This window comes from Astyanax mexicanus, chromosome 17 (assembly GCF_023375975.1).
Source record: "Astyanax mexicanus isolate ESR-SI-001 chromosome 17, AstMex3_surface, whole genome shotgun sequence".
Lineage (NCBI taxonomy): Eukaryota > Metazoa > Chordata > Actinopteri > Characiformes > Acestrorhamphidae > Astyanax > Astyanax mexicanus.
Window position 1 is genome coordinate 21,538,198 of NC_064424.1, and position 12,210 is coordinate 21,550,407.

The following is a 12,210-nucleotide window of genomic DNA, read 5'->3' on the forward strand; positions in this document are numbered from 1 at the left end:
ACTAAGTAAAGGATAGACTGACTAAGTAACTGACTCACTGACTAAGGAACAGATTGACTGAGTAACTAAATGACTGACTGATCAACTAACTAAGTGACTGACCTGATGACTGAATAAGTAACTGACTAACTGATTAAGTAACAAACTGACTGATTAACTGATTGACTGACTGACTAATTGACTAAGTAACGTACAGACTAACTGACAGAGTAAAAGAATGACTTAGTAACTAAATGATTAAGTGACTGACTGACTAACTGACTGTCTAATCATCTGACCGACTGACTCTCTAACTAACTGACCAACTGACTGACTAAATAAGTGACTGATTGACTAACTGTCTGACTGACAAACTGACAGTCTAACTAACTGACCGACTGACTGACTTACTAAGTAACTGACTAACTGAATGACTGACTAACTAAGTGACTGATGGACTGACTGACTGACTATCTAACTGACTTGCAAACTCACTGACTAACTGATTAACTGACTGCCAAGCATAGGCGTAGGAACCGGGGGGGATGGGTGGGACATGTCCCACCCAATATTAGAAACAGGTGGATTTGTCCCCCCCAAAAATTATATCAGTTCGCTCAGATCAGCCGTACTATTAATGAGGAGACAGACCGGACCAATCACGGAGCCGGTTCAGGTATTAAGTCCCGCCTCTCAGTAGAAACAGCCAATCAGCTTGCTGGTTTTGCGGCGCGCGGAGCAGAGGCAGTTTGCTGTTGGGGAAGCCCCGCCCCCTCGCTGTGAGATTTAGCAGCGGGATCGGGACGCAGCAGCTTCAGCTGATTTTAAAACAGATCTGGATATACGGAGATTTTTCTAACAGAAAGTTAACGGTAGGCTAACCACGTAAACTGTGATGATATGTTTCTGATAGCTGGTTAAAAATACACGTCTCTGAATCAGCACACAGATTAAACACACTGTGATTAATAAACTGCAGCTGTTAGTGAGTTAGCTTAACTTCGGAATTAGCTAGATTGGGAGTCAGGGTTAAAGAAAAAAATAAAATATATGTTTCCCTGTACCTGATCAGCTAATCACGTTCATTTTCAAACTGTTTATTCATTTAGGATTACAGGACTTACTGTGAGCTATAATGAACGAAAATTGATTTAACTAACTAGTTATCTAGAAGCTGGATGTAGATGATCGCCAGAATTTAGTACAGTACTTTATGTTTGTAGTTTAAAGCAGTTACTTAACCCCGATCACTGCCCTAAACTAGTGTTTTCCAGCTGATCCAGCTGGTCAGCTAATAAACAGTCATTTACTGAGTTTACCTGTTAAAATCCTTTAGCCCCCTATGGAGCCTAAATTAATCATTTATATCCACCAGAGGAAGCTGTAGAATATGCAGAACAGTGTTAATATGCAGTAGAATATGTAAGAACAGGGTTGAGAAACACTGATCTAACCTGACTTCTGTTCATTTGTAGTTCACAGTAAGACCACATGTCCTGATGTTTATAAAAATCTGTATGCAACGTAAAGTTACATTCTTTTACATAAGAAGAGCTCTCAGTAGAAAAAAAATAAGAGCGCAGGAGAAAATGTAAATATACAACAGAATTGACATGCCAATACATAATAATAATAATAATAATAATAATAATAATAATAATAATAATAATAATAGTAACCAAATCTGTTATATTATTTTAAATATTAGGTGATAACTGATAATTTTTGTCATATGTATATAATTCAGACATTGCATGCATAACAGTAACTGTAACGTGGAATAACAAGTTTAGGTTGTAAAATAAACCTTATAATAATAATTTACTTTTAATTAAAAGTAATTTCCACAAATGTTGTTCTAGGAAACTATTGGGTGGGCTTGTGTTCATATTGGCAAATGTGTCCCCCCCAATATCAAGCCCGCTCCTACGCCCTTGCTGCCTAGCTAAGTGACTGACTGACTGATTGACTAACTGACTAAAATAAATATTAGTTTTAAAGAAAATTAATTAGGTACGTCCAGTAGTAAGAAATATAATGATGTCTGGGCAAATTTAACCCTAAAGCTTTGTTATTATTCCGCCAGCTTTCTGATATTGAAAATTGAATTGAATTGATATACCCATAACAGTAAAGAGTAAACTTTTATTTTTGCATATATCAGAATATATACAACTTCATATATTCGATTTTAGCTACTCTTACAAAATATACCATATATATATATATATAGGTTCTCCAATTGCTCTTAATATTTTTTTCACAATAAATATTACAATATATAATATGAATAACAGTGTTTCTCTAAAAACTGTATTTTTCATGTTAATATAAATGTATAGTAATACTAAGGTTGGACCTGGAGGAGGCGCTGCTGCTCCTGTTCTAATCTACAGGTGTTTCATGATGCTGCAGTGAACCAGGCTCATTATTAACGTGTTATCTATACTTTTCAGACAATTCTGATATTAGATTGTTTATCTTTTCTAAAGATTATATATATAACAATATTTCGAATATGAAGGACTTGGTTCTCTTCAGCAGGTACTGGACTGCTTGTGCACCCCAATTCTTTACTGTACACACTATTACCACATGGTGTTAGAGCAACAACTGGAGAAAAGCATGGAGGAAAACAGACTGACTACATTACAAAGTGTGTCTGAGTTGTATTCATCAGGCAACTAGTTACCAGTGTGAAAAGGACATATACTTAAGGGCACTAAAAGTATGTTCAAATCCAGTGAAGAATAATAACACATCACATTTTGCATTTCATATACTTAATGAAAGTACATAATAAATATAAAATTATATTAAATTAAAGCAATCTGTATTAAATTTCACTTCAGAGTGTTGAAAGAGTATATGTTCCTTTAAACAAACAAACAAAAAAATGATTTAAAAAGTATACTTAATCCCTTAACAGGCCAACATGATTGTTAATTTTCTGCCTGATTTTACACCACTTTTATTTTTATTCAAGCATTACATAAAAAGATACCATGTTTGATAATAAAGAATAAAGAAAATTCTAATTCTAATTGTAATAGAAAATACAGTAATCTGCAACTGTCAAAATATAATGACAAAAAAACAAAAAGGTGAACTCATGTCATATGTATTATTTTAAATAGTATATTTTAAAGTCATCGTCTGTAAAACATTAATGTATTTTTTTTCTCATATTGAAGTATTTTTAAATGAAAATATTGATATTAAAGATTTTCATGTCATTTTGGAGTAAACCTGGACCGTTAAAATGCACTACACAAAGTGTAGTTTGTTTCTAGTAGCATGTATGTGTACACAATTACACACATCCATACACAAAGCAGAACATTTATAATATACATTTAATAATAACATAAATGTTTTAACAATTATGTTTTACAAAAATACATACTTTAAAAAAAATACTCCAAAGCACAACTTAGAGCATTTAGGTTGTATTTTGCTAATTTGAAACACACCATCGGCATATGGCTATTTAAGAAGAGAACATAAAAAGGCAGAAATCTCTGAGAACTTGGTGCTGGAGTTCAGGCAGCGTCTGCTTGTCTTAGGAAGCCATTCACTTTCTCTCCTATAAGTAGAGTCAGGAAGGTGAGAAACAGAGGTAACAAGAGGAAAAGGGGGGCGGTGGAGGGTTGCAAAAACTCGTCATGATAGGTAACAGAAGTCCAGGGGATTTATCAAATGTTAGATTGAAAGGGGAGGAGCTTTAAGCATTTTCCTCCTCCCAAAACGTAGATATTTAATAACAACTCTTAGATATAGCTTAATTGACATTTTTTATTTAGTATGTTTAAATATGTACAGTAACATTCAAAAGTTTGGACACATTATAAATTTTGTGTTTAGAGTTTTTTTTTTTTTTTTTTTTAAATGTTCCATGAAGAAAAAACATATGAAATTATTTAGTTAAAAAGTGTTAAACAAAACAGAACATGTTTTATATTTTAGATTCTTCAAACTAGGCAAATCTTGGCTGGATTTTCTCAGTCAGCGTTATGAGGTAGAGTCACCTGGAATGTGATCTTTCAGTTAACAGCTGTGCTGAACTTGTCAAGAGTTAATTACGTGAATTTCTTGCCTCTTAATGTGTCTGAAAGCATCAGTTGTAAAGTTGTGAACAGATGAAGTTAAAGGTATAGCTACAGTAAAAAGCCCTGTTTGAGTAATGTTCTAATCCATATTATGGCAAGAACTACTCAACTAAATAAAATAAAAAAAATACTTTAAGAAATGAAAGTCAGTCAATCTGAAACATTTCAGGAACTTTGAAATGTTCTGTATCCTCAAGTGCAGTCTCAAAGACCATCAGACACGTTATGATGAAACTGGCTCTCATCAGCACTGACTCAGGAAAGGAAGACCGAGACCGAGAGTTACCTCTGTCACAGTTACAAGCCTCAAAATGCCATCTTATGCTTCACATTTAGTATTTTGATTTGTTTAACACTTTTAAATTCCCTACATAATTCCTAATGTGTTCCTTCATAGTCTGGATGACTTCAGTATTCATTTACAACGTAGGAAAAAAAAATAATACATTGAAACATTTGAAAGCACACTTAAAACCTGACTTGTTCTGAGTATCTATCATGGATATTGGAGTGTACTCAGCTTTGACACCTGTCCACCTGTCGAAAGCAATTTCTTCATACTGTTCTTCATGGCATCCCCCTGTGACACTATCCAAAAAAGGGGAAGAGGCCTCTGTGGAATAGTGTGTATCACCACAGCAGCTGCTACTTCTGAGGCAAGTGCTGCTTCTGAGCACTACAGGATTGCCCTGAGGCAAAATTCTCCACAGTCACTTCATGAAAGTCCCCTCAACCTGAAGGAGGCAGGCCTATTGCCATTGTCCTGGTTTTCACACAGCCTTTAAAATGCAGCTTTCATCCGAGCTCACTCAAAATCAGGCCGACCTGCGGGGAGGGCGGAAGTTCAATTTAAGGCGAGCCTCCATAGCCTGGGGCCATGCTAGGTCATTAGCATTTCACTGGAGAATTGGGAGGGTTTGATATTTTCTACTGCTGGCTTGCTCTTCATCTCAAAAGACCAGCAGAGATTTCTAAGTCAGCATTATTATATATGACGACAAATGAATCCACCACAGCATTTAAAATATTGTTGTCTACGAAAATGTGCTTATTTAGAGTAATAAAAATCAACTGTGTCCAACAACAGACACAGCTATGGAAAAAATAAGAGACCACTTAAAAATGATGAGTTTCTTTGATTTTACCAAATTGAAAACCTCTGGAAAATAATCAAGAGGAAGATGGATGATCACAAGCCATCAAACCAAGCTGAACTGCTTGAATTTTTGCACCAGGAGTGGCATAAAGTTACCCAAAAACAGTGTGTAAGACTGGTGGAGGAGAACATGCCTGAACTCTTAAACTTTATGAATATGAACTTGTTTTCTTTGCAGTATTTGAGGTCTAAAAGCTCTGCACCTTTTTTGTCATTTCAGCCATTTCTCATTTTCTGCAAATAAATGCTGTAAATAACAAAATTTCTATTTGGAATTTGAGAGAAATGTTGTCTGTGGTTTATAGAATAAAACATCAATGTTCATTTTACTCAAACATTTACCTATAAATAGCAAAATCAGAAAAACGGATTCAGAAACTGAAGTGGTCTCTTAATTAAAAGAAACAGCAGCAATGTAGCTCTATATGAATATTCTGGTGATTTTAATGTGGTGTATGATGCAGTGAAGTTTAATTTATTGTGGCACACAGACACTCCACAGCACAGGAATTGACACAGAACCTTTTTTTTTGCCTAAAATAGATCATTAAATATTCAGCAAAGTTAAATTATTTAGCTATGGGGTTTTCTTAATAACCATAACCTCTGTGAATAAGCATTAACCCTTAGATTCTAGAAAATATTTTTGAACGTTTTAGGTGGCGAGCATCGCTGAAACGTAAGAGCTCTTTCTATGATTCATGCAGAATAAGAGCAGAAAGAATTACAGTGTGACTGAAAACACTGTGGATCATTTATGCTCAATATTAAAATTGGATTTAAATACAGATAGAGCCTTCTGACTCTAGTCGGCAAACTATACTTAATACTATTTCCTTACCTAAGAAGACACTAAACCCTAAAACACATTTTTTTTTCATTAATAGATAAAATGTGTTCCTTTGAAGTAAATAAACAGACCGGTCGTGCTTCAGATTTGTACAAACATTTCCTAAACTTTAAAAAAACGCTTTTATTTTTTCCTCTACAGTGCCCTCACAGGTTCAACAGTGCTATAGGCGTGAATGCTGTGTCCATGTACTTTGGTACGAGACACTCTCAATATGCAAATCAGTCAATATTTTCTCATCTGCATCTCACTGCTATGAGAGGCACACTGTTCAACCCAATCAGCTCTCCCTTCTGCCCTGCCTCTAAACCCATACATCACCCAGAGCCCCTCTCAAACTGCTCTGCACATTTTTTTAAACTTTGAGCTAAGGGCGGAGTCAGCTAAAATCACGGGGTTTAGTTACACTTTTAGTAGAAATTTTAGTTCTCTCTACTTTACTGGAGTGATAAATATCTCAATTTGGATTAAATGTGACGGTGCCTTTTTGCTGTCATCATTAAACACTGCTTTGGATATTCATGTGCAGTCCAATTAGAGAAATTATGAAATCTTTAATTTAACTAACATCAATAACACAGTGGTTTCACACTGTGGATAACAATGTACTGTTGCCACTGTCCAGTGAAATTGAAAACTGAAACGTCATTTAATGTTTAATGTGTTTTAACATAATAATAATAATAATAATAATAATAATAATAATAATAATAATAATAATAATAATAATAATAATAATAATTTTACTTGGATGGTCCATAATAGATTACTCATAGATGCTTACTTAATATTCAGCTTAAAATAATATAGTTGAATTGAAATGAACTGCCAGCTGAATGTAAATAATTCTCAGTGGAATCTAACCCTATTCCTAACTCTTATGCCAACTTAAATCTAACTTTAAATGAACCCTGAAAATTGACCCTATCGTTTGGACACAGGCCTGGATTTATTCATGCCATATATAGTATATAATGTAATATCAAGAACATACATTAAAATCTAGTACATGAATGACTAAGCATTCTAAATGTTACCTTGGTAATTATTACGTCATACTATTAGGTCACTGATACTTATCAACACCCCAACCTGTAAAACTGTACCTTTTGGAAAGTCCTTGATAATGCATACATATAGTACTGTGACAATGGTTAAGGCACCTAAGCATATTACAAAAAAAAAACATATATTTCAGAAATCAAAGATAAATAATTGCCAGCTGGAAAAACACCATCTATTATTTAAACAGAAACAAAATAAGACAAATATAGCAGCATGTTTCAATAATTGCTCGTGTTTAAGAAAGTGGTTTTGTTTAGTTCCAGATTTTTACATGGACTTTTTACATTATAGATTTTACAATATTAACCTCTGATTTGCCAAACCAGGTGTTGATATTAGGGGTGGGCATTATTTTATTGTATACAATATATCGTGACACAGAAATATTGTGATATTAAAAATCCATATTGTGATAATAGGGCTGTTCTGTCTTACAAGTAGTCTATTATTTACTGTGAAGCTTTACGTTTATTTATTGTATAATTGTTTTAGTTTGCAGTTTATATGCATGCACTAAATATTCTGCAATATTTTTGCTGCATTATATTATTTTATGCTATGTTATTTATTTTCCCACGTTATGATTATTGTGTCATACTATTATACTATATTCCTGAAATTAATGAATTATTTTAGTTTTCCTATATTGCCAAGTATATCGTTATCGCAAAAATACCCTGAAATATCGTGATATTATTTTAGAGCCATATCGCCCACCCCTAGTTGATATCATGATATCTAAAAATTATAGTAGACACCATGAGCAGAATATGAAGATTTTAATGAACACAGTGATGCAAAATCACCACTTTTTTGTATGGATTTTTTTATTGTATCTATTTTCAATGAGTAAAAAGGTGAAAAGACAAAAGAAGCTTTAAAATTATTATTATTTTAAAATGTCTGCACAGTACTGTATACCATATTTTTCACACTATCAGGCAAAATCCTTTCATTTTCCCAAAAATCGTCAGTGCGTATATATATGTATGTATGAATTTTACCAGTCAGGTTGTAAGGAGCAGTAAAGCCACTCTGTGGCTTAATAATGAAGAACAGCATTATGAAGGAATTTCAGTTTAGTTCTCCAGCACTGAGACTCGAGACTGAAACAGTGTTAGCATTAGCCGCTAAAGGCCCTGTCCCACTGCGATTGCGTCTAAATATCCACTAAAGTACGTCCAAATTTCAGTGGACGCTGTTTAGTGGATATTTAGTGGATATTTAGATGCAATATGGACGTAGTTTAGTGGATATTTGGACGGCACCGTCCAAGTGGACGTAGTTTAGACGTTGCCGTCCACTTTAGACGCAAAAGTGGTTTTGGTACCTCCCAAAATTTTCGGAATAGACGGCGACTAATATGGACGTAATTTAGTGGATATTTAGACGCAATACGGACGTATTTTAGTGGATATTTGGACGGCACGTACAGGTGGACGTCGACGTCCATAAAAATATTTATTGCCGCCTCCTCCTCCCGGTCTGGTCCAGCACATGGAGGAGTATGTTCTGCTGCTGCACCATCACTGCAAGGAATCTGTGGTCCATGGTTGTGTAGAAGAGAATAGATGTGCTCTCTCTTGTAGCTCAAGAAGAAATGATGATTCACTAGAAAAAACAACCATATATAGTTGGAAGTCGACGTCCAAAAGAGTGGATGTCGACGTACAAATTTGGAAGTCGGCGTCCAACTTCAATTTAGACGGAATATGGGCGTAATTTGGACGGACGCAGTGCGTCTATATTTTGGACGCAGCGCGTTCACTCAGTGGACGCAGTGTTTTCTGATAAATTTGGACGTACTTTAGTGGATATTTAGATGCAATCGCAGTGGGACAGGGCCTTAACTGTGCTAGCTCTTTTGCCTTTCAGAGCAGAGTATTATTGGACTGTAGACTGCATGGAATGAACCTCTAGCTAATATTTCCGTGGCTTACGGGTTCCTCAGTGTAGCGCTGGCGGCTGCATTAGCCGCTAACCATGGCTAGCCATATTAGAAATCTGGAAATCTAAGCTTACTTTAAATAAACAAGCGGAAGCGCTTTACTCACCCATATAAACAGTTTTCAGGAAAGGAATCTGTGTAGATTAACATCCAAAATGACTTTAGTCATTATTTACTTAATTTAGCTTATCTTTACAGGTCAGGCTAAATTAGAAAGAAAACATGGCGACACCACTGTTCTTTAGAGTCACATAATGTGCCTTAAGTGACGTTTAGTCCGCCTTAAAGTGCTAAAAATATAGTATATAGAGAATAAATTGTTACCTCTGGACCTTCCAAGTAAGGTGTTACCATAATGGTAAGTAGTATCTTAGCTAATTATTAATTGACACTAGTTAAGACATGCTTAAGAATGTTGTAAATAATAATGATTAAGACACCAGTAAAACCTTTGTAATGATTAATCAGTGACGCCATTCTCTGCTAAGTTCTGTTAAGTAATGCACTGCATCATTGTGAAGTGTTACCACTTTTATTAAAGCTAATTGTATTACTATTAACATTACAAACAAACTGATACTAAACTGATTCTAAACTAAACTGAAAATTTAAAAGAAAAAAAATATATACATATATTTTTTTTACAATTTATTTATTGCCAAAATAAAGCATCACAAGGACAAAATAAATACAAATGCATCTGATAGGGGCATCCAAGTCAATTTAAATATGTCCTTTCATAAATTAGAAATAAAAAAAAACATCTCAAAGAAGAGCTCTGTTCATCTGGACTTTGCGATGGCTTTTTGTACATATGTCTTCACGCCGTCCAGAAACTGAAATAGCCCGATTTCCTCTCCAGTGGTTTCGATGGTGCAGTTTTCCTAAAAGAAAGGAACATATTGCATTTTAGACAAAAGTGCAAAAAATAGAGACCTACTTCTCAAAAAAAAAAAAAAAAAAAAAAAAAAAAAAAAAAGCTTTCTGCTACTTAAACATTATCTTCAAACTATGATTATGGTGACCCTAGTGGTGATAAACAAATTATCTATACTCAATTCACTATGCATTTGTGTTTTTAAGTGAAGTAATGTTATATTCCATAGGACACATACCACAGGGTGCTTGTTATATGCTTTCAACTTTCTGATCAAGATGTCAACATCCGAGAAATTAGGAAGCTTGGAAACACCGTTGTTTCCAGACAGGATTTTCTGAACTTGACAGAAAAATGTATCCTAAAACATAGAATTCAAGAGATCAGTCGGTAATCTAGCAACTTTTCTACTTTAATTTTTGTTTAAATGATGAATAACATTCTTAAAAATAAGCATAAAGCAGTATTTTGCATTAGAAATTCACATATTTATGCACAAGCATTAATCAATGTAAACATATTTTTCAGTTTAGCAGTGTTGATCAGAAAAAGGCATAACAAAAAAAAATAATCACATGCATTCTTTTGCAAAATTGTGTCTCTTACCGTACAATTTATGTGCTTAGGTTCAATCACAAATACAACGTGTGTCTAGTTCAAGAACAAAAAACAAATATTTGTAATCAAGTTCTAGGCACTGTATTTTACAATTTGACTCCAAAAAAGAAGCAATAAACATAATGCATCTTACCTTAGGCAGGTTGTTCTTGACTCTCTCTATCGAAGCCTTAATTTCTCTGAGCTCTGTTCTGGATTTGGCAAAAACACATGAAACAGCAACAGCGAGAAGCACAAACACAGTCTTCATCTTGGCTGGAAACGTAAAGCTAGGTTAAGTTTAACTTAGCAGGAGGAAGGTCTCCTCTGGTGCTTGATCCTAACTGAAGTGATTGTATCCTTTGCTCGTAGCGTATTTATATATACATACGCACACAGACAAAGCCAGGCAGCCCACACACACAAAAAAAAGCCGTTTGCTTCTTTCTTGGAATCAGACATTTTGCACTGTAAGCGTTTAAAAACAGACAAGCAAAATCGATGGTCTTGAGGCAGATTTGAATAATCTTTCAATCTTGATCTGATGTGGTTGGTCGCGATGCTTTGAATTCTCTGAATAGCGGAATAGAAAGTAAAATGACAATTTGCCAAAAAAGATTGCACTGGTTTCAGAAAGGCCTGAGTGTGCTGATGAGACAAACTACAACAATCTATTGACCATGTTTGGCTGTGAAGACATGCATGGGATGTGCACCAATAACACTAGTTGCACAAACATGGCTAAAGAACATCCGATTTCCAGATTTCATGCATAAATTTGACCTAAAACCTTTAGACTCTTATCATTTTTGTCATTTACATTGAGGAAGATAAGTATTTGATACACTGACAATTTTGCAAGTTTTCCCACTTCCAAAAAATAGAGAGGTCCAGCATTTTTATCGTTAGCACACTTTAACTGTCAGAGACAGATGATTTCAAGTTATTCATTGTTCATTTAATTGCATAAAAAGTATTTGATACAATAGAAAAACAAAACAAAAACCTTTGTTTGCATTTACAGAGGTCAGTCGTTTCCTGTAGTTCTTGACACACTGCAGCAGGGATTTTGGCCCACTCCTCTATACAGATCATCGAGCTTTAGCTCACTCCTAAGATTTAAAAATGCTTCTTACAGAGAACCACTTTTTAACTGTCCTGACTGTTTGTGTTTCAGGTCATTGTCATGCTGGAAGACCCGTGTGTGCCCTGATGGATTGTAATCCATAAAAGCGTAGTGTGTTTCAAAGGGTAATCTGTGGTCCCAACTCTCTTCAGGTCATTGACCAGGTCCTCCCCTTTAGTTCTGGCCTGATTTCTGACCTTTCTCAGAATCATCCATACCCCACAAGGCGAGATCATGCAGTTTGCACACACTGCAGCAAAGATTTTGGCCCACTCCTCCATACAGATCATCAAGTTTCAGCTTCCTCCAAAGATTTTCTATTGGGTTCAGGTCTATAGACGGGCTAGACCACTCCAGGACCTTGAAATGCTTCTTACAGAGAGCAGGATTGTAATCCATGACGGCGTAGTTTGAGACTGGTCCCAGCTCTCTTCGGGTCATTGACCAGGTCCTCCCATGTAGTTCTGGACTGATTTCTGAACTTTCCCCAGAATCATCCTTAC

The 12,210-nt window shown here is 35.1% G+C and overlaps 1 long non-coding RNA gene across 1 annotated transcript; it reads right to left on the bottom strand.

Moving 5' to 3' along the window:
• Positions 1-9,742: 9,742 nt before the first annotated feature.
• On the bottom strand, positions 9,743-11,401 carry LOC111193820 (uncharacterized). Its single transcript, XR_007425133.1, has 3 exons — positions 10,591-11,401; positions 10,223-10,345; positions 9,743-9,991 (listed from the first exon to the last, which is right to left on the bottom strand). It is a non-coding gene; the product is annotated as an uncharacterized LOC111193820 (long non-coding RNA).
• Positions 11,402-12,210: the final 809 nt, after the last annotated feature.